This window comes from Gadus morhua, chromosome 5, assembly GCF_902167405.1.
Source record: "Gadus morhua chromosome 5, gadMor3.0, whole genome shotgun sequence".
Classification (NCBI taxonomy): Eukaryota; Metazoa; Chordata; class Actinopteri; order Gadiformes; family Gadidae; genus Gadus; species Gadus morhua.
The window spans coordinates 358,234-383,484 of NC_044052.1; the positions used below are offsets into that span (position 1 = coordinate 358,234).

Sequence of the window (25,251 nt, forward strand, 5' to 3'; positions counted from 1 at the left end):
TTAGTTATTCATTAACTCATCTTACAACTGGGCTCAATAGTCAGTGATATTAGTAAATCATTTACTTCAGGTTATCTTATAACTGAGACAAATTGTCAGAGATATTAGTTGTTCATTAACTTGCTCTTATGGGGTTGTTGAACAGCTAAGGCCTTTAGTAAAGACTGGAACCACAAAGAGGAGACATAATGTCAATAACAAAGAGGGAAAGTTACTGTTAAAGTTCAACCTTAAAGGCCGTGTTGCATTGTTTATTTTCCAACGAATTTGTGCACTGTAAAAAATGAAAAGTTGAGAAAACTCAAAATTGCAAGGCAACTTACTGCAATCAATTTTTGAGTTTTGAGCCCAACAAAACATCTTGGGCCCTATTTTAACGGTCTGAAACGCAAGTGGGAAGCGCAAGTAGCTTTGTGGGCGGTTCTACGGCGCTATCGCTATTTTACAGGCGGATAAATGACACTTGCGTCGCGGCGCAAGTGTCAAAAGGGTTGGTCTGAAGCAGCCTAGTTACCCGTAGGTGTGGTTTGGGCGTAACGTCCAACAAACCAATGAGAGTGCCAGCTCCCATCCCCTTTAAGAGCCATGAGCGCATTTGAATCGGACGAGTTGATTTTGACAGCGCGTCTGCAGTCTCCGATGAGACAGTCACAGATGCACATGAATTTCAAACTGCAAATGGCTCAGTTTATTGCCAAATACTATGGCCTAATTCACACATGGAATAAGGGGTTTTCTTCCACAACTTCAGAAATACTGAGTCCTAAATTTCGGCAAAGAAAACGTATATGATATACCATATGATATGCGGTAACTGTGATTCTATTTAATGATATACGCAATACATATAAACATTGTTTCTTATCAGTATTGTATGCTATCCTAATATGCATGTGTCCCCGCGGTAATAGACATTGCCATTGATTGTATTATGCGTTACGTGTTTAGTTTGCGTGTGTTTAAACAGAGCACACACGCGCGCCCGTGTGTTCATTCTTTTTAACACTCACTCGCGTTAAAACAATGTTTTTCACTATCAAATACTCATCAATCCTAAAAGTTATGGGCATGAAGGCCTACACGATGTCTGTGTCAAGAAAATATGTGTTTGCTGTACGGTGTTTGCAGATGCATTGATTTAACTTATTACCGCTGCATCAGCTGTTCTTTCCCAAATAATTTACCAAGAATGTGCAGCTAGGTAGATGGGAGAGGCAAAGTGTATGCGCGAGGTGCACAAGCAATCCGTATGCATCGCATGCGCATGTATGCATGCGCCCTTAAAATAGCATCTGAACAACGCGCCACTGACTTTGAACCAGGTATTTGGTCCTGGTCAGTAGCGCAATGGTATTCAAAAACGGCAAAATACCGTTTGCGCCAGGACACGCCTCCTCCTTCCGCCGAACCGCCCCTTGGGGCGCATGATCAATCGCTAATTTACCGGCGAGTGGCGGTGGTGGGAAAAGAACGCTCTGCGCCAGTTGTAAACTAGCAACGACACATGCGCCAGTGACTAAGTCACTTGCGCCGGATGCAAGATAGGGCCCCTTGAGTTTTAAAAAAGCTCCATCAACTGATATTATTTTGTTTGTATAATTACATTTTCTTCTTTAGACAAACTTGAAAGTTAGTTATACCAACTAAGATTTTTATATTTTACAGAACTCAAAAAGTAAGTCAGGGTTGTTAACTTAATATTTCAAATTAAGGTTAATAACATTTAAAAAAAAAAACATTTCAAAGAATGCAAAACAAGTTTTAAGTTCACTTTATTAAAAGTAATAATTGGAAACTTCCATTTTACATTTCTGAATGCCAGACAGCAATAGAACATATAGCTAGTTCAGCAGCAGAGAATAGCTGTCTAAATGCAGCAAACCAGAGTGCAGAACAAGTTTGACATGATGGTCAAACTTGTTCTGCACGAGACGGGAGCCCAGGTTAAACGGTGACGCAACTCTCGTGCCTCATACACCGCACAAACCCGAGAGCTGCTGTTACACTAAATTTGTACCGGCTGCCAAATTTGTACCGGGCGCGTCATCCATACGTAATAGTGATGGGAATTTCGATTCACTTAGAAGATTCATAGTCATTTGAGTGAATCACTTAAAAGATCTGAATCTTTTGAGTCCTTTGAATCTGAATCAGTTGAAATTTTGTCGCTGAATGAGCCCAGCAGCCCACTCCCTACCTAATGCGCACGCTCACAGCAAACCACTGTAATGCAGTTTTGAGGATATCCAGGGGAAATACGCGAACATATTTGAATATTAAAAAGGATGCATTGCAAACATCGGAGATGTCGCCAACGTGACTGCTATCTGAATTAGGAAAAACATATGGATTAATTTTTTTTCTCTTCGAAGCTCGTCAAACACAGAAATATTCTGAGAGTTCACATAGTCAGCAAACAACTTTATTTTTAATAAGCTACTTTCATTTTAGAATACAATCTCTCGTAAAATAATGCCTTTGTAACAAAAGAGTTTAACGATTTACATTCAGTACGAGCCCGACCCATTTAGTATGAGTCCATTGAGTTGGTCTTTCACTCAACAGGATATGAGTCCGACCCATTCAATATGAGTAATTTGAGTTGGTCTTTCACCCAGCTGGATATGAGTCAGACCCATTTCATCTGAATCCTTTGAGTTAGTCTTTCACTCAACCGGATACGAATCCGACCCATGAATTCGCTCAGTCTATGGATCTGGATCTGTGTACAGCTCTGTCTACAGGAAGTTCTTATTCAACCACGCAGCTGGCAGCTCCGGGTCCGTATGCTTAATCTAAGTTACTATGCAGATGAAAAACGGATGTGTTAATGTTGTTATAGACCTACAGTTTGATGACATTCGTGCATTGTTTTAATAATGTCGTCCGTAGCAGCCAGAACCGAAAGATTCAGGTTAATTGAGACCATGGACTCGTGACTCATGGGTGAATGTAACGATTCGGATCTTTGAATCCGATTGACTCAGATTCAACCACCACTAATACGTAATCCATTCCAAACCTGCCTGTCAGCAGATGACCGCGTCGTCCGTTGCCGGGCAGGTTTCAAAAAACATTCGCGCTCATGTTGCCAAAGACGAAATAACATAATACAGTTAACGGATCGCTAGATAACACTTGTTTTTACTTTATATTTGTATTGTTTGATCAAATTTAGCTAGTAAACTGAGTGTTTAAAGCTGGTTTCAAAAAACATTCGCGCTCATGTTACCAAAGACGAAATAACATGATACAGAAAACGGATCTAGATAACACTTTTTTTTATTTTATATTTGTATTGTATTTAATTGTTTAATCAAATTTAGCAAGTAAACTGAGTTTTTAAAGCAACTCAAGGACGAAATAGCATAATACAGATAACGGATCGCTATATAGAAGGTTTGCGAATGTTCGTGAACCTTTCACGTCATTCGACGCGATCGCCGTTGCCAGGCAACGGACGAAGCGATCATCTGTTGTCAGGCAGATTTGGAGTGGATTACGTATGGATGACGCGCCCGGTACAAATTTGGCAGCCGGTACAAATTTAGTGTGACACTGCCTTTATTTAACACACACCCAAAACCCACAGCGCACCGCACACCCAACCAACGGTCATGCAAGTCTCGGTAACGGTTGCGCAACACTACACACAATAAATAACACACAAATAATAAAGACCCCAAACCCGTTAACCCCACTCAACCTAACAGAAACAAATTGACAAAAGGCAATAAACCCCTTTTTCCCAACCGGCATCACGAATACCCAGACTCCCCGGGGGGTAGGAGTCGCCACAATATTTACCATCTTGTAAACATGTCATTGTGCAGTGCATAACAATTGTAACAACAGCAACAACATTGCTGACATATCTGTGCCCTATACCACGAAGCTCGCTGAACATACCCAGGCTTTCTTGGGAAAACCTGGATCGACAGAGCCGCAACCAGAGTTAAATGGTACCACGAAGCTCACTTTAGATTCAATTAGTTGAACCAGGTTTTCCGCTTTAAGTTCAGTGCGCGTTCACGTGAAAGGGGCGTTTTTTGCGTCATTTTTCTCACCTTTACGATAGATCAAGCAGTCTATATGAGTATAAGTGAAAAGATTCTGCATATTGTCTGTAAAATAACTATGCCAAATGCAGAATTGTTCGCCATTAATCCAAATAGAATGATGATGATTTAAAAATGCATAAGCAACGTCCATCCTGCCTTATTCTATCATTTAGGGAATTCACTTTAAATACACCCTATTTAAGAAATGTATCGCATGTTTTCGACCGCTGAGAGGTAGCGGCTGTAGCGTAGTGGATTAGTATAAGACCCGAACGCCAGCGACCGGGGTTCAAATTCTCCGGTCTATCATCATGCATTTTACCCCCCATAGATGTGGTGCCAGCACGGCCTTGAAAATATGGGTTCAAGTTCGAAATAAGCACAAAAATAAAATTCCATAAGCTTTAGTGAATAAGTATTCCATATGCATGAGAATTAGGACTTTTTAAGCTTCACATAAATTCGCGTCACTTGGGAGTCGAACCCCCCGCGCAAAAATTTAAGACTGACGCACTACCTCCACTCTAGCACTCTGTCACTGAGACACAATGCGCAACAGTAATCATTGTCTACATAAGGTCCAAAAGGACGATCAAATAACGAACACCCTCTGATGAGAATCTGTATCTCTCATGAAGAACCCCAATTTCGTTGTTTGCACAATGACAATAAAGTCTGAAATCTGAATATCGTCAGACAATGCCAAGGGATCGGTTCTGTCCCGTAAAACCCTTGTCTCCGGAGAAGTGCGCCGGGGTCCACGGGAACACCCACAAATGGTGACGCCATTGTCAGAGGAGGGGCTAGGAAGCTGCGCACGCCGATTTAAGTAGCCGATCTCCGGCTAGACTAAGCCGAAAAACTGCTCCCGACCAGGTTTGGTTGCGAGCATAAGTCACCATGGTGATACAGCGACGCTAAAAGAGATCGACTTTCGTGGTACAACTAACCCAGGCTTGGAGCTCAACATACCTCGCTAACCCTCTAAGCGAGCTTCGTGGTACAGGGCCCTGGTGTCAAATATAAATATGCATAACCTGTAAAAGCACCTGTGCGGCTCACAACACAGTTCCAACATGGAACTGTGTTGTGATACGTAGCGAAGACCCACGACGTGCAGGAATGTAGGTGAAACCCCTGAAAATCCCGTTAGGAAACCCAGTGTCGAAATGCGCATGTGCACCGTAGTTGGCCCAGCCTCAGACAGAGTCTGACTTAAACCCATGTGTCTTGCTAACAAAGATACTACAGTGAGCCCAACTCTTGACCCAAAACTCAACATTGTTGGTTGGACTAAATTGCATTGCACAGTTGACATGAATACTTAATGTTTTATATTCATTTTAATCAGAAATCATAATAAGACCAACAATTTTAAGTTTTTGTTTTTACAGTGTGCAATTTGCTTGTTGGTAATAAAGATTTCAACTGTTATTTATTGTATTTAATGTTTTTAGGTATCACAAAACGGAATGTAATACAAAAAAGTAGGTACTATTTTAGCGGTTTGTTATTGATTCTCATTTACCCCAGAATGCATTGCATGACGTCACGTTGGGGAGACACGGACCAAAGCCGCAATAAGACCCTTGAGAGTAGAGACTAGTAAGAGAGTGTTCAGCAGATTATACAGATACATAGATAAATACATAATGTAGCGGGCCAGTGGGTGTGGGGTTTCCACGCTACCAAGTTGAGTAGATAAATTACACAACACACAGAGCAGTTACAGTGCAGAATGGTTTATTACCTTGTAAATGAAAACCAGGGTGGGAAAGGGACATCCACCTCCTTTATGCTATCGTCCGTCAAACACCTTCCACCTGTCTCTCTCTCGGCGTTCCGTGCTTCAAGGTGATCACACAGATCCTGCCTGTCCTTACCTAGCCCTAGCTTCCCTTGCTCCAGGTCCCCTTCCAACTCCAACTTCAACCTCCCCACATGTCTGTTTGCCAGCCCTCTTAAGCTAAAGCACCCCTGCCTAACGATCCCCAGGCTTGCCTCGTTAGAGGGAGGAAGGCCATATATGGCTTGGGGGTGGAGCCAGCAGGTTGCCAGACCTACCACTCCCCTCACTCCTCCCTGGCGTCTACCACACACCCTCCACCTCAGCTCCGACCTAGAGGGAGGGGCGGTCCAGCTCCCTAGAGCAACCCTCCTGGACCGGGCTTCTGCAATCGCAGAAGATTGCAGAAGCCCGGCTGCGTCGTCTCCGGCTGCGTCGTCTCCGGCTGCGTCGTCTCCGGCTGCGTCGTCTCCGGCTGCGTCTTCGTCCTCTCCGTCTCCCACTGCGTCCTCTCCATCTCCCACTGCGTCCTCTCCATCTCCCACTGCTTCCTCTCCATCTCCCACTGCTGCCTCGTCTCTGGCGGCGGCGGCTTCCCATGCGGCGGCGGCCGCGTCCCTTTCTGCGGCGACCTCCCTTTCTGCGGCTGCGTTTCTTGTGGCGGTGGCGGCTGCGTCCCTTGGGGCGGCGGCGGCGGCAGCTGCGTCTCTTGCGGCGGCGGCGGCTGCGCCTCTTGTGGCAACGGCGAGACAAACCTGCTGGGGCCCGACAGGGCACTGCCGCACCTGCAGCCCTGCCGACCTGACCGGCTGTCATCACTCCCAGCAGCTCCCGGCTACTGGCTATCTGTGCCATGTTCGCCTCTAAAAGCCTCCTCAACAATGCTTCCACGTTTGCTTGTGTGTTGTTCTACCTACTCAAATTTGGATTACTAGCACGCATTCTCCACCATTTGTAGCGGGCCAGTGGGTGTGGGGTTTCCACGCCACCAAGTTGAGTAGATAAATGACACAACAAACAGCAGTTCCAGTGCAGAATGGTTTTATTACCTTGTAAATGAAAACCAGGGTGGGAAAGGGACATCCACCTCCTTTATGCTATCGTCCTTCAAACACCTTCCACCTGTCTCTCTCTCTCTGGGCGTTCCATGCTTCCAGGCGATCACACAGATCCTGCCTGTCCTTACCTAGCCCTAGCTTCCCTTGCTCCAGCTCCTCTTCCAACTCCAACTTCAACCTCCCCACATGTCTGTTTACCATCCCACTTAAGATAAAGCACCCCTGCCGAAAGATCCCCAGGCTTGCCTCGTTAGAGGGAGGAAGACCATATATGGCTTGGGGGTGGAGCCAGCAGGTTGCCAGACCTACCACTCCCCTCACTCCTCCCTGGCGCCTGCCGCAATAGATATTATAGTTAGTATATGCGACACGTGAACCTCCTGAAATGGCGCAATTTGATTGGTTCGCTATCTCGGGATATTGGGCAATATCCCGTGATTGACATCTCAAACTGAGCATTGTTTTCATCGCAAAATGTCAAATTGTTGACTAATAGCCTAGATAGATAGATTCGGCTCAAATAGTATAGCCTACAGGACCACAGAGAACAAGTCTGACTGGACATACACAAAATACATCACATTAAAACTAAACCCATGCGTTGATAGATAGATGGGCTCAACACCAAGATGGCTGACACTGAAGTCACCTGTGTACCTGTGCAGCTCATTTGAGCTGTTTTACTAAAGATTGGAGTTCAATAGTACTTATTTAAGATTATTTTTTGAAAGGAGAATGCCCGCTAAAAAATCAAAAGAAGAGATGGATGAAATAAAGCAATCTCTGAGCAACATTCTACAAGAGATTGGCAAAATTGCCTCGCAGCAAACACAGATACTCAAGTTGTTTGAACAGGTAGACGGCCTCCAAAAGCAACTTGTCACTCTTAAAAACGAGAACCAAGAGAAGAATCGGGAAATAGTAAACCTGAAAGTCAGAATGGATGAATTGGAACAATACTCGCGCATTGATGATGTGATAATCACCGGGTTGAAGACCAGACACCGCTCCTATGCAAACGTCACAGCCTCGGCTGCACCCGGAGGGGATTCCCCACAGGCCGAGTTGGAGACGCTGGAGACCCAGGTCGTTCAATTCCTCAGTGGCAGGGACCTGCCTATTCAACACCAACACATCGCTGATTGTCACGTTTTCCCCCGCAAACAAACCAACGCGCAGCAGCCTCCGGCGATCATAATACGATTTGTGAGTAGAAAACACAAATCTGAGTTACTGAAGCAAGGACGCAAGCTGAAGGGGACCGGCGTTTACGTTAACGAGCACCTTACGAAAAAAAATGCAGATATTGCAAGAGAAGCCCCAGACTCAGGAAAGAAAGTCTACGTGGACAAGGAATTGTAAAGTCTTCGTTAGACTTAATGGAGCCTCACCGGAGGAAGAAAAGCTGCTTATCATAAGGGAGATCAATGATCTGGAGCAGTATGATGAAACATAAAGGACGGCTTGTCTGTCACTGCAGCTGGCCTACTACTGTGATCACCGTAAGGATCCATTATACGATATTTAAACATGGACCGTGTCTTCTCCACTGTCTGGCAAAAAGTTATCCTTGTCTCTCAAGATACCCGCCCCACAGGTATGAATCTCTTCCTACTCTATGTCCTCTTCTGTCTCAAACCCTTTAGACGCCGCAACAGTCTCTCATTCATTCAATCCATTTGAGCTCAATACGGTCAATGATGGAATTTATGAGACTTTCTTTAATCCTGATATGATTTATAATGCCTCAAACTCTGCTAAACTGACGTGTGATTATTTTACTGAATCACAGCTCAATATTATGTTTCATGAGGGGGTCAAAAATGTATTTTCTACTTTTCATTTGAATATCCGCAGTCTGCCTAAAAACTATGATTGTTTGAAACTATACCTATCAACACTGTCACACTCATTTTCAGTTTTAGCTTTTTCTGAAACATGGTTAAATGATGATTTTGTGAGTCTTTATCCTTTGTCGAACTATAATTCGACTCACTCCTGCAGAAACAACAGAACAGGAGGAGGTGTTTCTTTGTTTGTCTCAAATGTTTATAATTTCATCACAAGAAAGGATTTGAGTATTGAGTTCGATACGACCCTTGTGGAAACTATTTATCGACATTGCATTAGGTAATAAAAAAAACATTATAGTCGGTTGTATTTATAGGCCACCCGATTCAGATATAAATACGTTTAATGACGCATTGTATTCTACTTTAGAAATCATTAACAAGGAAAATAAATTGTGTGCATTATTGGGGGATTTCAATATTAACTTGCTCAAAGAGGATCTAGTATCCACAAGTCTTTCTGAACACACTTTACTCTGTTCATTTTTATCCTTTAATTACAAAGCCATCTCGTATTACTAGATCATCAGAATCTTTAATTGACAACATTCTTTTTAATTCTCTGGATTATGAAATCACTTCGGGTTTATTGATGTGTGATATTTCAGATCATTTTCCGGTATTTCCGATTGTGCATGCTATTGATCCTCTTAATGCTAAAGGTACTAATTCTACTTGTGGCCAATTTCAATTTCGTAAGTTCAGCAGAAATAACCTGCTATCTTTCAAAACTGCCATCAGGTACGTCTCTTGTGATGAGGTTCTTGGGCTAAATGATGTTGATACAGCTTATCATCTTTTCATAGCCCTTATTAATTCAGCTCTTGAATCATCTTTTCCGATGAGCAGCCATAAGTCTAAAATTAATTCTTCAAAAGGGAGACCTTGGATTACTGAAGATCTGAAGAAACGCTCCCGTAAAAAAAATACAATTACAAACTCCATCCCTTCTAACATAGAAACTTATAAGAAATATAAAAACAAATTTATAGCTGATATAAGGAAAGCAAAAAAAAAATATTATGCAGTAAAATTCACCCAAGCATCAAACGATATTAAGTCAACCTGGAACCTCATTAATCATTTGTTGAATCGCAAGAAATCTGCAGCAACTGCACCTGCAGAGATGCGTGGGAAAGAGAATGTCCTCTCTAACCCTAATGAAATAGCTGATGGCTTTAATACTTTCTTTGTTAATGTTGGCTCGGATCTGGCATCAAGTATCTTGGACACAAATGAGAACCCTTGTAACTTCATTAAGGGTCAATATTCTCCTCTCAATACCTTTGTGCCTCCAACTTCACAGGAAGTCCATAATATCATAATGGAATTAAAGAATTCAGCGCCAGGTCATGATGGCATAAAGAGCATCTTGATCAAAGAAACCATTGATCATTTAATTCAACCGATAACTCATATTCTTTCTTTATCACTCCAATCTGGAATTATTCCCCTCGATCTAAAAATTGCTAAAGTTATCCCTGTTTTCAAAACAGGTGATACTCATGATTTTGGAAACTATAGACCTATATCAATCCTGCCTTGCATCTCTAAATTATTGGAGAAATTAGTTTATGCAAGAATATCCAAGCACTTAACTGTAAATAAGATCCTATATGCTCACCAGTATGGATTCCGTAAAAAACATTCAACAGAGCATGCATTACTCGAGCTAACTAACTTAATTTCATCCGCCATGGATACTAGTAAGTTTGCCATTGGGATCTTTTTAGACTTAAGCAAAGCATTCGTTACTGTTAACCACAGTATTCTGATTTCTAAATTAAATAGATATGGATTGGACAATATTGCCCTGAACTGGTTTAAAAATTATCTATCTAACAGACAACAATATGTGTCGCTTAATGGCTATTCTTCTACCAAGTCAAGAATCATACATGGGGTGCCACAGGGTTCAATACTGGGCCCTTTATTATTTTTGATTTATATAAACGATTTAGCCATGTCTTGTAAACATCTTTTTCCTGTATTATTTGCTGATGACACTAATCTCATAGCAACTCATAATGACTTTAATCATTTGATTAACTGTGTAAATGATGAATTATTATCAATTGCCAAATGGTTTCCAAGTAAAAGCTTCCAAATTTTTGGGAATCTTAGTTGATGAAAGACTTAACTGGTCAAATCATATAGACTTGGTTTGCAAAAGATCCACGAAGATGATGGGCATATTAAGAAAAGTGTGTCCTCTAATTCATCCTTCTGCTCATTTAACGTTATATTATAGCTTTTTGTTTCCTTATTTGAACTACTGTAATCTGGTCTGGGCGGCTTCATATCCCAACCATCTCAAAAAATGATGTATCATTCAGAAGCGATTCTTAAGATTCATCTCACATTCAAACAGATATGCTCCATCAGCGCCACTTTTCATAAATTATTCTATTTTGCCAATTCACAAATTAAATATCTATCAGATATGTTTATTCATTCACAAGTTTATTTACAGAAACCAAGATCTCCCTGAAAGCTTTCAGTCTTTATTTACTCACTCATTTAACGTACATTCACATCGCACTAGACACAGCAATAATAACAACCTATCTTTACCCTTCTCCCGCACATCACATCATAAATTTAGTATGTCGTATAGAGGCCCTGCATTATGGAATGTACTACCTCCCGTATTAAGATCCTTATCATCCTACTCACTCTTCAAAAAGCAGCTTAAAAAACATCTTATCTTTTCATGAATCATCTTATTACTGAATTTTGATTATTTTTGATTTATTTATGTACTTTGTCTCATTATTTTCTAAAGTTTATTTGTTAGCCTTATAAATATTATTTGTTTGTGATTGTTGACAGGGGTGGAACCCTTGTACCAGCCCACTGGGCTTCGTTCCCTCCTTGCACCATTATTGTAATGTGTGCTAAATAAATAAACTAAACTAAACTAATGGGCAGATAGATGGGCAGATAGAAAAATAATAAAATCAGAAAATCCTGTGCGCGTTGAGGTAACCCGCTTTTCAATGTCTCGGGGTTCAAGGTACGTGTCACACCTCGAAGTCAGGGTTAAGCCGAACTCGGCATTTATTACAATGATCTCTCACACAGGGAACACACGCACTATACATAGGGTCTCCGTGAGCCTCTAATAGGATGTGGTCTCAAGCGCTTCCCTCGCGCCACTCGCTCCTGTTCTCCCCTGTCGTCAGCACTCGTGCTCCTTTTAAGACTGCCTCCTGGCTTTCTCCTCCCTCCGGCCAGGTGTCCCCATCTCCCTGATTGGGGGGAGAGAAGTGATGCTCTCTGTCGCCGGTTAGTGGGTGGCGGCGGTATACGCCGCCCATGACTATACCTCGGACCCACCCGGGCCGAGGTTTGAGGAGCGGGATGCCACACTCCTTCAACTTCTTCTTAGGCCTCAGGTAGACGGGGAACCCGCCCAGGCAGGTATCCTGTCGTGATAGGGCGTCGGCGTTGGCATGCTCCCTGCCCGGTCGGTGGTCCACCTTAAAGTGAAAGTCCTGGGGGGCCGGGAACCATCGCGTCACCCGGGCGTTGGTGTCGCCGAAGTGGATGGCGCCGGCCATCCACTTCAGGGGGGCGTGGCCGGTGGCCAGGGTAAACTCCCTCCCTAGGAGATAATACCTTAGTTTGTCAAGGGTCCACTTGATGGACAGGGCCTCCTTCTCTACCGTTGAGGAGTTCCGCTCATTCGGTAGTAGCTTTCGGCTGATGTACGTGATGGGGTGTTCCTCTCCGGCCCGGACTTGGGAAAGGACTCCCCCCAGCCCCACCTCCGATGCGTCCGTGTGCAATATAAGGGGGGAAGCAAAGTCGGGGGTTATGAGCAACGGCTCCGAGCATAGGGCCTCGCGGAGCGTCCCAAAGGCCTGGTCGGCTGCCTCGGACCAGGTGATCCGATCCGGCAGGGCCTTCCGGGTCAGGTCGTTTAGTGGGCTGGCCAGTGTGGCAAACCCGGGTATAAATCGCTGATAATACCCGACTAATCCTAAAAAGGACTTCACCTGTTTCTTGGTGCGGGGTTGGGGCTAGTCCCGGATGGCGGCCACCTTGCTCTCCTGTGGCCGGACTGTTCCCCGTCCTACCTGGTACCCCAGGTACGCCGTCTCCTCCAGCCCGAGACGACACTTGGCCGGGTTGGCAGTGAGGCCCGCCTTCCGCAGCTCCCCCAGCACCGCCCTCAGCTGGCGGATGTGGACATCCCAGCTGTGACTGTAGATGATGATGTCATCTATATAGGCTGCTGCATAGGCCTGGTGGGGCCTCAGGAGCTGGTCCATCATGCGTTGGAACGTCGCTGGGGCTCCATGGACTCCAAAGCGGAGGACGGTGTACTGGTACAGCCCCCCTGGAGTTGAGAACGCCGTCTTCTCCCGGGCAGCCCGGGTCAATGGTACCTGCCAATACTCCTTAGTTAGGTCCAAGGACGTGAGGTATCGGGCTGGTCCAAGGTGTTCAATCAGCTCGTCCACCCGGGGACTTGGGGTAGGCGTCAAACTCGGAAGCCTCGTTCAACCTCCTGAAGTCATTGCAGAACCGATAGGTTTCATCTGGCTTCGGAACGAGGACTACCGGGCTGGACCAGGCACTGCGCGACTCCTCAATGACCCGGAGCTGTAGCATCCGGTGTACCTCGGCCTGGATGGCCTCCCTCCGGGCCTCCGGAATCCTGTAGGGGTGCACTCTCCCTTCCTACCTTCACTCCCGGCGCCGTCCGGATATCATGTTGTGCGATCGTGGAGTCGGAAGACAACGTAACGTTACCTACCGCGTGACTACCCTGCAATTCCAGCTGGCGCAGTCTAAAGGCTGACTCTACCTCTAGATTTTTCAACGACAGCTGGAATGACCTGTCTCTCTCTCGTTCCTCCTTCCCCTCTCTACGGATAGCCGCCGCCTCCTCTAGGCGAAGACGGGCTAAACGCAGCTTAAAGCGCGCCTGTAACGTCGGACTAGATGGAGGAGCAGAACCGCTGCCCGTGCCCTGCATTGGCCGGATGATATGTGGGCTATTCTATTGCAATGTAAGCTCACTGGTAAGGCTCAGGAGGCGTGTGCCGCTCTTTCCATCGAAGATAGTTTGGTTTACGAGAAAGTGAAAAACGCTGTCTTGCGTGTATATGAGCTTGTTTCCGAAGCATACAGACAACGTTTTCGCAACTTAAAAAAAATATTCTCGAGAGATGGGTGTTCTTTTTGATCCCTGGTGTTCAGCGTGTAAGGTCGATGAGTTAGCCTCCTTGCGCGAGTTAATGCTGATTGAACAATTTAAGGATTGCATGCCCGAACGCACCGTCATTTCCTTAAACGAGCAAAAAGTGACTACACTTCAGCAACCTGCAGTGCTTGCTGACGAATTGTCGTTGACGCATAAAAACATTTTTGTTGGTCCAGAGGCATATTCCAGAGGCGATTTTCCCTCACCTCGTGGGTCGGCGTCCAGGGTGGATGACCGACGGGCATTTCAGACACGCCCGCTGCCATCTAAGGTTGCCGAGGTGTGTCGGTATTGCAAGAAACCTGGCCACGTCATGAGCCAATGTTTTTTGTTGAGGCGAAAGGAGGAGGCGAAATCTACGGCCCAGAGGCCTAAAGGAGTGGGGTTGATTAAGACTGTGGGCCCTATCTTGCATCCGGCGCAAGTGACTTAGTCACTGGCGCATGTGTCGTTGCTAGTTTACAACAGGCGCAGAGCGTTCTTTTCCCACCACCGCCACACTTTCGTGTGTCCGAAAGTGTCTGAAATTGGAGAGGTCATTTCAGGACACTTTCTAATTAAATCTTAGGTGTCCCGAAATGGAGAGGTATATTTCGGACCCTTTCGTGTGTCCGAAAGTGTCTGAAATTGGAGAGGTCATTTCAGGACACTTTCTAATTAAATCTTAGGTGTCCCGAAATGGAGAGGTATATTTCAGACACCAACTGCACCGTTTCGGCCTCAGACGCCACGTTGTCCCGCTAGTCTGGAGCTCCAGAAAGACCTCCAGACCGGGGGCCACCAACCGCACCAGTCAGTCCGATTAGGGGATCCGTTTCGGCCTCAGACGCCACGTTGTCCCTCTAGTCTGGAGCTCCAGGAAGACCTCCAGACCGGGGGCCACCAACTGCACCACTCAGCCCGATTTGGGGACCCGTTTCGGCCTCAGACGCCACGTTGTCCCGCTAGTCTGGAGCTCCAGGAAGACCTCCAGACCGGGGGCCACCAACTGCACAACTCAGTCCGATTTGGGGACCCGTTTCGGCCTCAGACGCCACGTTGTCCCGCTAGTCTGGAGCTCCAGGAAGACCTCCAGACCGGGGGCCACCAACTGCACCACTCAGTCCGAAAATGGAGAGGTATATTTCGGACACCTTCGTGTGTCCGAAAGTGTCTGAAATTGGAGAAGTACATTTCATGACACTTTCTAATTAAATATAGATGTCCCGAAATGGAGAGGTATATTTCGGACACCTTCGTGTGTCCGAAAGTGGAGAAGTACAATTTCAGACGCTTTCGGAAACATACGTTTATTCATGATTCTTTTTAATTCATAAATTTATGGACTTATATCACTTTTATTCAAAACAAGACATTTGTGTGTGGATCAGAAATGTGTTTGTGAAACTTATTTGTTGATGGATTTATTTTACATTTATACCTGCCGATATCCATTTGTGTGTGCATTGAAATGTATTTGTGAGAAGAGTAATTTATATAAAAAATCAAATACATTTGTTAATCCTTCTCTGTGCATCATTATTAATGAGACTGTTCTGACCCCATAAAAATTGACAAACGACGAGTTTCCAGATGTTTTTTGTATTGAAACGTTTCAAACACAGAACATGAATAAATATTAAGAACTAAAAAAACATGAATAAATATATATAACTAAAACACGGAACATGAATAAATATTAAGAACTTAAACACAACACGAATAATAAATATATAGAACTGAACTACTGAACGGTTAGTTTTTTCAGGGCAATGACTGCCCTCCTGCTCTTTCTGGGAGAAATCCCCACTCACTCCTTGACCTTTCTGGCCAACCGTTGGGCCACAGAGGGCCTTAGCCTCTTCTTCAAGGAGCCATCACAAGGAGTGGAGGAGGAGCCAGCAGCAGCAGGAGCGGGGGAGGAGGAGCCAGCAGGAGCGGGGGAGGAGGAGCCAGCAGGAGCGGGGGAGGAGGAGCCAGCAGCAGCAGGAGCGGGGGAGGAGGAGGAATCGGATGAAGGCTCCTGCTGTGCCAGGCAGACAAAGAGGTCCCTCATCTGCTTGGCCCGTGGTAAGTTCTTGTGGAGCGCATAAAAGCGCTCTTGCGTGTGGGCGTCGTGGCACATGATTTCACTAAGACTCCTTTGGACCACTGAGTTGTTGGTCTCGAAGTTCTACAAACAAAGGAAAAGAGGGGCAATTACAAACAAGAATGTGTTTGCATCGAATGTGTGTAACGGAAGCAAAATGCAGCAAATTGACCAATTCCTTATCATGTGTTTTTGATACTCACGTATGTGGCCACGGCTGAACGGATGTCCGTCAAGCTTGGGGACCCGGGGAGGCCCATCTCCCCCCAAAGCTTGACGGAAGTACTTCATCAAGTCCTTTGGCTCCCCCCTTCCAAAGGAAGTGAAAAAGTATGAGTTCTGGGGCAGGGAGCGCAGCCGCAGGCGGAGCCACTCCCTGCACCACCCGTACTCGTCTGCGTCCAGATAGACCTGGGTAACCCCAAACTTCCTTACGGTCCTACCTCTATTGTTCATTGTGAAATTCAAATGCCTACCCTTAGAGTAATTTGGTGTGGTGCATGTTATTCTTTGGAATAATAACCCAGCATAAATTTACAGGTATTAAAATATCTTCCGAGCTAGCCAGGAGTCGAACCTGGAAAATTCTGAACCGCAGTCAGATGCGTTATCCATTGCGCCACTAGCCCACCTGCTTAAGTACAGACCTTCATTAAAAGTCGACCAATAAGAAAGGACGCTTGCTTTAAAATTCTCATTCCAAGCCCATTTTTCTCAATGTGAAAGTCAAATGGCTGACCATAGCAAGGTATGAATATGGCGCATTCAATCTTGTTGGGGAAATGAGCTTTTCTTTTAGAATAAAAGATAAGCTAATTTCTTTCGTGGCTTTTGTACTTCAGCTCCTTCCACTGAGTATTCGTACTCGGTGGGAAAGAATACTCCCGATGGCTCGGACTTAGATATTTCTCGCTTAGCAGACTTCTAACATGTCTACAAACGTCATATAAAAGTCTAAAGCAAAGGAAAAAGTGAAATAGAATGATATCACCCCATTAAATTCCTTGTTCCTACCTCTATTGTTCATTGTGAGACTCAAATGCCTACCCTTAGAGTAATTTGGTGTGGTGCATGTTATTCTTTGGAATAATAACACAGCATATGCTTTTAGGCATTTTAAAATATTTCGAGCTAGCCAGGAGTCGAACCTGGAATGTTCTGATCCGTAGTCAGACGCGTTATCCGTTGCACCACTAGCCCACCTGTTTATGTACCGACCTTCATTAAATTTCGTCCAATAAGAAAGGACGGTTGCTTTAAAATTCCCATTCCAAGCCCATTTTTCTCATTGTGAAAGTCAAATGGCTGACCATAGCTAGGTGTGAATATGGCGCATTCAATCTTGTTGGGGAAATTAGCTTTTCTTTTAGAACAAAAGAAAAGCTAATTTCTTTCGTGGCTTTTGTACTTCAGCTCCTTCCATTGAATATTCGTACTCGGTGAGAACGAATACTCCCCATGGCTCGGACTTAGATTCTTCTCGCTTAGCAGACTTCTAACCCGTCTGCAAACGTCATATAAAAGTCTAAAGCAAAGGAAAAAGGGAAATAGAATGATATCACCCCATAAAAATCCTTGTTCCTACCTCTATTGTTCATTGTGAAACTCAAATGTCTACCCTGAGATCAATTTGGTGTTGTGCATGTTATCCTTTGGAATAATAACCCAGCATAAGTTTATAGGCATTTTAAAAATTTTCGAGCTAGCCAGGAGTCAAACCTAAAATTTTCTGATCCGTAGTCAGACGCGTTATCCATTGCGCCACTAGCCCAAATGGTTCAACACAGACCTTCATTAAAATACGTCCAATAAGAAAGGACGCTTGCTTTAAAATTCTCATTCCAAGCCCATTTTTCTCATTGTGAAAGTCAAATGGCTGACCATAGCTAGGTATGAATATGGCGCATTCAATCTTGTTGGGGAAATGAGCTTTTCTTTTAGAACAAAAGAAAAGCTAATTTCTTTCATGGCTTTTGTACTTCAGCTCCTTCCACTGAGGATTCGTGCTCGGTGAGAACGAATAATCCCGATGGCTCGGACTTAGATTCTTCTCGCTTAGCAGACTTCTAACACGTCTACAAACGTCATATATAGAAGTCTAAAGCAAAGGAAAAAGTGAAATAGAATGATATCACCCCATAACATTCCTTGTTCCTACCTCTATTGTTCATTGTGAAACTCAAATGTCTACCCTGAGAGCAATTTGGTGTGGTGCATGTTATTCTTTGGAATAATTACCCAGCATAAGTTTTTAGCCACTATAAAATCTTTCGGGCTAGCCAGGAGTCGAACCTGGAATCTTCTGATCCGTAGTCAGACGCGTTAGCCATTGCGCCACTGACCCAACTTTTACAGCACGGACCTTCATTAAAATTCGTCCAATAAGAACGGACGCTTGCTTTAAAATTCTCATTCCAAGCCCATTTTTCTCATTGTGAAAGTCAAATGGCAGACCATAGCTAGGTATGAATATGGCGCATTCAATCTTGTTGGGGAAATTAGCTTTTCTTTTAGAACAAAAGAAAAGCTAATTTCTTTCGTGGCTTTTGTACTTCAGCTCCTTCCACTGAGTATTCGTACTCGGTGAGAACGAATACTCCCGATGGCTCGGACTTAGATTCTTCTCGCTTAGCAGACTTCTAACACGTCTACAAACGTCATATAAAAGTCTAAAGCAAAGGAAAAAGTGAAATAGAATGATATCACCCCATAAAATTCCTTGTTCCTACCTCTATTTTGTGTGGTGCATGATATTCTTTGGAATAATAACCCAGCATAAGTTTTTCGGCATTTTAAAATCTTTCGAGCTTGCCAGGGGTCGAACCTGGAATCTTCTGATCCGTAGTCAGACGCGTTATCCATTGCGCCACTAGCCCACCAGCTTAGTCCAGACCTTCATTAAAGCACGTACAATAAGAAAGGACGCTTGCTTTAAAATTCTCCTTCGAAGCCCATTTTTCTCATTGTGAAAGTCAAATGGCTGACCATAGCTAGGTGTGAATATGGCGCATTCAATCTTGTTGGGGAAATTAGCTTTTCTTTTAGAACAAAAGAAAAGCTAATTTCTTTCGGGACTTTTGTACTTCAGCTGCTTCCACTGAGTATTCGTACTCGGTGAGAACGCATACTCCCGATGGCTCGAACTTAGATTCTTCTCGCTTAGCAGACTTCTAACACGTCTACAAACGTCATATAAAAGTCTAAAGCAAAGGAAAAAGTGAAATAGAATGATATCACCCCATAAAATTCCTTGTTCCTACCTCTATTTTGTGTGGTGCATGATATTCTTCGGAATAATAACCCAGCATAAGTTTTTCGGCATTTTGAAATCTGTCGAGCTAGCCAGGAGCCGAACCTGGAATCTTCTGATCCGTAGTCAGACGCGTTATCCATTGCGCCACTACCCCACCAGCTTAAGTTCAGACCTTCATTAAAATACGTCCAATAAGAAAGGACGCTTGCTTTAAAATTCTCATTCCAAGCCCATTTTTCTCATTGTGAAAGTCAAATGGCTGACCATAGCTAGGTATGAATATGGCGCATTCAATCTTGTTGGGAAAATGAGCTTTTCTTTTAGAACAAAAGAAAAGCTAATTTCCTTCATGGCTTTTGTACTTCAGCTACTTCCACTGAGGATTCGTGCTCGGTGAGAACGAATAATCCCGATGGCTCGGACTTAGATTCTTCTCACTTAGCAGACTTCTAACACGTCTACAAACATCATATATAGAAGTCTAAAGCAAAGGAAAAAGTGAAATAGAATGATATCACCCCATAACATTCCTTGTTCCTACCTCTATTGTTCATTGTGAAACTCAAATGTCTACCCTGAGAGCAATTTGGTGTGGTGCATGTTATTCTTTGGAATAATTACCCAGCATAAGTTTTTAGCCATTATAATATCTTTCGAGCTAGCCAGGAGTCGAACCTGGAATCTTCTGATCCGTAGTCAGACGCGTTAGCCATTGCGCCACTGACCCAACTTTTACAGCACGGACCTTCATTAAAATTCGTCCAATAAGAACGGACGCTTGCTTTAAAATTCTCATTCCAAGCCCATTTTTCTCATTGTGAAAGTCAAATGGCAGACCATAGCTAGGTATGAATATGGCGCATTCAATCTTGTTGGGGAAATTAGCTTTTCTTTTAGAACAAAAGAAAAGCTAATTTCTTTCGTGGCTTTTGTACTTCAGCTCCTTCCACTGAGTATTCGTACTCGGTGAGAACGAATACTCCCGATGGCTCGGACTTAGATTCTTCTCGCTTAGCAGACTTCTAACACGTCTACAAACGTCATATAAAAGTCTAAAGCAAAGGAAAAAGTGAAATAGAATGATATCACCCCATAAAATTCCTTGTTCCTACCTCTATTTTGTGTGGCACATAATATTCTTTGGAATAATAACCCAGCATAAGTTTTTCGGCATTTTAAAATCGTTCGAGCTAGCCGGGAGTCGAACCTGGAATCTTCTGATACGTAGTCAGACGCATTATCCATTGCGCCACTAGCCCACCAGCTTAGTCCAGACCTTCATTAAAATACGTACAATAAGAAAGGACGCTTGCTTTAAAATTCTCCTTCCAAGCCCATTTTTCTCATTGTGAAAGTCAAATGGCTGACCATAGCTAGGTGTGAATATGGCGCATTCAATCTTGTTGGGGAAATTAGCTTTTCTTTTAGAACAAAAGAAAAGCTAATTTCTTTCGTGGCTTTTGTGGCTTCTGCACTTCAGCTCCTTCCACTGAGTATTCGTACTCGGTGAGAATGTATACTCCCGATGGCACGGACTTAGATTCTTCTCGCTTAGCAGACTTCTAACACGTCTACAAACGTCATATAAAAGCAAAGCAAAGGAAAAAGTGAAATAAAATGATATCAGCCCATACAATTCCTTGTTCCTACCTCTATTGTTCATTGTGAAACTCAAATGTCTACCCTGAGAGCAATTTGGTGTGGTGCATGTTAGTCCTTGGAATAATGACCCAGCATAAGTGTTTAGGCATTTTAAAATCTTTCGAGCTAGCCAGGAGTCGAACCTGGAATCTTCTGATCCGTAGTCAGACGCGTTATCCATTGCGCCACTCACCCAACTTTTACAGCACAGACCTTCATTAAAATTCGTCCAATAAGAACTGACGCTTGCTTTAAAATTCTCATTCCAAGCCCATTTTTCTCATTGTGAAAGTCAAATGGCAGACCATAGCTAGGTATGAATATGGCGCATTCAATCTTGTTGGGGAAATTAGCTTTTCTTTTAGAACAAAAGAAAAGCTAATTTCTTTCAGGACTTTTGTACTTCAGCTGCTTCCACTGAGTATTCGTACTCGGTGAGAACGAATACTCCCGATGGCTCGGACTTAGATTCTTCTCGCTTAGCAGACTTCTAACACGTCTACAAACGTCATATAAAAGTCTAAAGCAAAGGAAAAAGTGAAATAGAATGATATCACCCCATAAAATTCCTTGTTCCTACCTCTATTTTGTGTGGTGCATGATATTCTTCGGAATAATAACCCAGCATAAGTTTTTCGGCATTTTAAAATCTGTCGAGCTAGCCAGGAGTCGAACCTGGAATCTTCTGTTCCGTAGCCAGACGCGTTATCCATTGCGCCACTAGCCCACCAGTTTAAGTTCAGACCTTCATTAAAATACGTCCAATAAGAAAGGACGCTTGCTTTAAAATTCTCATTCCAAGCCCATTTTTCTCATTGTGAAAGTCAAATGGCTGACCATAGCTAGGTATGAATATGGCGCATTCAATCTTGTTGGAGAAATTAGCTTTTCTTTTAGAACAAAAGAAAAGCTAATTTCTTTCATGGCTTTTGTACTTCAGCTCCTTCCACTGAGTATTCGTGCTCGGTGAGAACGAATAATCCCGATGGCTCGGACTTAGATTCTTCTCGCTTAGCAGACTTCTAACACGTCTACAAACGTCATATAAAAGTCTAAAGCAAAGGAAAAAGTGAAATAGAATGATATCAACCCATAAAATTCCTTGTTCCTACCTCTATTGTTCATTGTGAAACCCAAATGTCTACCCTGAGAGCAATTTGGTGTGGTGCATGTTATTCTTTGGAATAATTACCCAGCATAAATTTTTAGGCATTATAAAATCTTTCGAGCTAGCCAGGAGTCAAACCCGGAATCTTCTGATCCGTAGTCAGACGCATTATCCATTGCGCCACTAACCCAACTTTTACAGCACGGACCTTCATTAAAATTCGTCCAATAAGAACGGACGCTTGCTTTAAAATTCTCATTCCAAGCCCATTTTTCTCATTGTGAAAGTCAAATGGCTGACCATAGCTAGGTATGAATATGGCGCATTCAATCTTGTTGGGGAAATGAGCTTTTCTTTTAGAACAAAAGAAAAGCTAATATCTTTAATGGCTTTTGTACTTCAGCTCCTTGCACTGAGTATTCGTGCTCGGTGAGAACGAATAATCCCGATGGCTCGGACTTAGAATCTTCTCACTAAGCAGACTTCTAACACGTCTACAAACGTCATATAAAAGTCTAAAGCACAGGAAAAAGTGAAATAGAATGATATCACCCCATAAAATCCCTTGTTCCTACCTCTATTGTTTATTTTGAAACTCAAATATCTACCCTGACATCAATTTGGTGTGGTGCATGATATTCTTTGGAATAATTACCCAGCATAAGTTTTTAGCCATTATAAAATCTTTCGAGCTAGCCAGGAGTCGAACCTGGAATCTTCTGATCCGTAGTCAGACGCGTTATCCATTGCGCCACTGACCCAACTTTTACAGCACGGACCTTCATTAAAATTCGTCCAATAAGAACGGACGCTTGCTTTAAAATTCTCATTCCAAGCCCATTTTTCTCATTGTGAAAGTCAAATGGCAGACCATAGCTAGGTATGAATATGGCGCATTCAATCTTGTTGGGGAAATTAGCTTTTCTTTTAGAACAAAAGAAAAGCTAATTTCTTTCGTGGCTTTTGTACTTCTGCTCCTTCCACTGAGTATTCGTACTCGGTGAGAACGAATACTCCGATGGCTCGGACTTAGATTCTTCTCGCTTAGCAGACTTCTAACACGTCTACAAGCGTCATATAAAAGTCTAAAGCAAAGGAAAAAGTGAAATAGAATGATATCACCCCATAAAATTCCTTGTTCCTACCTCTATTTTGTGTGGTGCATGATATTCTTTGGAATAATAACCCAGCATTAGTTTTTCGGCATTTTAAAATATTTCGAGCTAGCCAGGAGTCGAACCTGGAATCTTCTGATCGTAGTCAGACGCGTTATCCATTGCGCCACTAGCCCACCAGCTTAGTCCAGACCTTCATTAAAATACGTACAATAAGAAAGGACGCTTGCTTTAAAATTCTCCTTCCAAGCCCATTTCTCTCATTGTGAAAGTCAAATGGCTGACCATAGCTAGGTATGAATATGGCGCATTCAATCTTGTTGGGGAAATGAGCTTTTCTTTTAGAACAAAAGAAAAGCTAATTTCTTTCATGGCTTTTGTACTTCAGCTCCTTCCACTGAGTATTCGTGCTCGGTGAGAACGAATAATCCCGATGGCTCGGACTTAGATTCTTCTCGCTTAGCAGACTTCTAACACGTCTACAAACGTCATATAAAAGTCTAAAGCAAAGGAAAAAGTGAAATAGAATGATATCACCCCATAACATTCCTTGTTCCTACCTCTATTGTTCATTGTGAAACTCAAATGTCTACCCTGAGAGCAATTTGGTGTGGTGCATGTTATTCTTTGGAATAATTACCCAGCATAAGTTTTTAGGCATTATAAATTCTTTTGAGCTAGCCAGGAGTCGAACCTGGAATCTTCTGATCCGTAGTCAGACGCGTTATCCATTGCGCCACTGACCCAACTTTTCCAGCACGGACCTTCATTAAAATTCGTCCAATAAGAACGGACGCTTGCTTTAAAATTCTCATTCCAAGCCCATTTTTCTCATTGTGAAAGTCAAATGGCAGACCATAGCTAGGTATGAATATGGCGCATTCAATCTTGTTGGGGAAATTAGCTTTTCTTTTAGAACAAAAGAAAAGCTAATTTCTTTCGTGGCTTTTGTACTTCAGCTCCTTCCACTGAGTATTCGTACTCGGTGAGAACGAATACTCCGATGGCTCGGACTTAGATTCTTCTCGCTTAGCAGACTTCTAACACGTCTACAAACGTCATATAAAAGTCTAAAGCAAAGGAAAAAGTGAAATAGAATGATATCACCCCATAAAATTCCTTGTTCCTACCTCTATTTTGTGTGGTGCATGATATTCTTTGGAATAATAACCCAGCATAAGTTTTTCGGCATTTTAAAATATTTCGAGCTAGCCAGGAGTCGAACCTGGAATCTTCTGATCCGTAGTCAGAGGCGTTATCCATTGCGCCACTAGCCCACCAGCTTAGTCCAGACCTTCATTAAAATACGTACAATAAGAAAGGACGCTTGCTTTAAAATTCTCCTTCCAAGCCCATTTTTCTCATTGTGAAAGTCAAATGGCTGACCATAGCTAGGTATGAATATGGCGCATTCAATCTTGTTGGGGAAATGAGCTTTTCTTTTAGAACAAAAGAAAAGCTAATTTCTTTCATGGCTTTTGTACTTCAGCTCCTTCCACTGAGTATTCGTGCTCGGTGAGAACGAATAATCCCGATGGCTCGGACTTAGATTCTTCTCGCTTAGCAGACTTCTAACACGTCTACAAACGTCATATAAAAGTCTAAAGCAAAGGAAAAAGTGAAATAGAATGATATCACCCCATAACATTCCTTGTTCCTACCTCTATTGTTCATTGTGAAACTCAAATGTCTACCCTGAGAGCAATTTGGTGTGGTGCATGTTATTCTTTGGAATAATTACCCAGCATAAGTTTTTAGGCATTATAAATTCTTTTGAGCTAGCCAGGAGTCGAACCTGGAATCTTCTGATCCGTAGTCAGACCCGTTATCCATTGCGCCACTGACCCAACTTTTACAGCACGGACCTTCATTAAAATTCGTCCAATAAGAACGGACGCTTGCTTTAAAATTCTCATTCCAAGCCCATTTTTCTCATTGTGAAAGTCAAATGGCAGACCATAGCTAGGTATGAATATGGCACATTCAATCTTGTTGGGGAAATGAGCTTTTCTTTTAGAACAAAAGAAAAGCTAATATCTTTAATGGCTTTTGTACTTCAGCTCCTTGCACTGAGTATTCGTGCTCGGTGAGAACGA

At 43.2% G+C, this 25,251-nt stretch overlaps 12 non-coding genes across 12 annotated transcripts; all 12 read right to left on the bottom strand.

The window, feature by feature from the left end:
• Positions 1–16,594: 16,594 nt before the first annotated feature.
• trnar-gcg (transfer RNA arginine (anticodon GCG)) lies at positions 16,595–16,667 on the bottom strand. Its single transcript has one exon. It is a non-coding gene; the product is annotated as a tRNA-Arg (tRNA).
• Positions 16,668–17,165: 498 nt separating this feature from the next.
• On the bottom strand, positions 17,166–17,238 carry trnar-acg (transfer RNA arginine (anticodon ACG)). The gene has a single exon. It is a non-coding gene; the product is annotated as a tRNA-Arg (tRNA).
• A 1,071-nt stretch (positions 17,239–18,309) lies between these two features.
• Positions 18,310–18,382, bottom strand: trnar-acg (transfer RNA arginine (anticodon ACG)). Its single transcript has one exon. It is a non-coding gene; the product is annotated as a tRNA-Arg (tRNA).
• Positions 18,383–18,841: 459 nt separating this feature from the next.
• On the bottom strand, positions 18,842–18,914 carry trnar-acg (transfer RNA arginine (anticodon ACG)). Its single transcript has one exon. It is a non-coding gene; the product is annotated as a tRNA-Arg (tRNA).
• A 458-nt stretch (positions 18,915–19,372) lies between these two features.
• On the bottom strand, positions 19,373–19,445 carry trnar-acg (transfer RNA arginine (anticodon ACG)). Its single transcript has one exon. It is a non-coding gene; the product is annotated as a tRNA-Arg (tRNA).
• A 500-nt stretch (positions 19,446–19,945) lies between these two features.
• Positions 19,946–20,018, bottom strand: trnar-acg (transfer RNA arginine (anticodon ACG)). The gene has a single exon. It is a non-coding gene; the product is annotated as a tRNA-Arg (tRNA).
• Positions 20,019–21,054: 1,036 nt separating this feature from the next.
• Positions 21,055–21,127, bottom strand: trnar-acg (transfer RNA arginine (anticodon ACG)). Its single transcript has one exon. It is a non-coding gene; the product is annotated as a tRNA-Arg (tRNA).
• A 459-nt stretch (positions 21,128–21,586) lies between these two features.
• Positions 21,587–21,659, bottom strand: trnar-acg (transfer RNA arginine (anticodon ACG)). Its single transcript has one exon. It is a non-coding gene; the product is annotated as a tRNA-Arg (tRNA).
• Positions 21,660–22,728: 1,069 nt separating this feature from the next.
• On the bottom strand, positions 22,729–22,801 carry trnar-acg (transfer RNA arginine (anticodon ACG)). Its single transcript has one exon. It is a non-coding gene; the product is annotated as a tRNA-Arg (tRNA).
• A 1,027-nt stretch (positions 22,802–23,828) lies between these two features.
• Positions 23,829–23,901, bottom strand: trnar-acg (transfer RNA arginine (anticodon ACG)). Its single transcript has one exon. It is a non-coding gene; the product is annotated as a tRNA-Arg (tRNA).
• Positions 23,902–24,359: 458 nt separating this feature from the next.
• On the bottom strand, positions 24,360–24,432 carry trnar-acg (transfer RNA arginine (anticodon ACG)). The gene has a single exon. It is a non-coding gene; the product is annotated as a tRNA-Arg (tRNA).
• Positions 24,433–24,929: 497 nt separating this feature from the next.
• trnar-acg (transfer RNA arginine (anticodon ACG)) lies at positions 24,930–25,002 on the bottom strand. The gene has a single exon. It is a non-coding gene; the product is annotated as a tRNA-Arg (tRNA).
• Between the last annotated feature and the right edge of the window lie 249 nt (positions 25,003–25,251).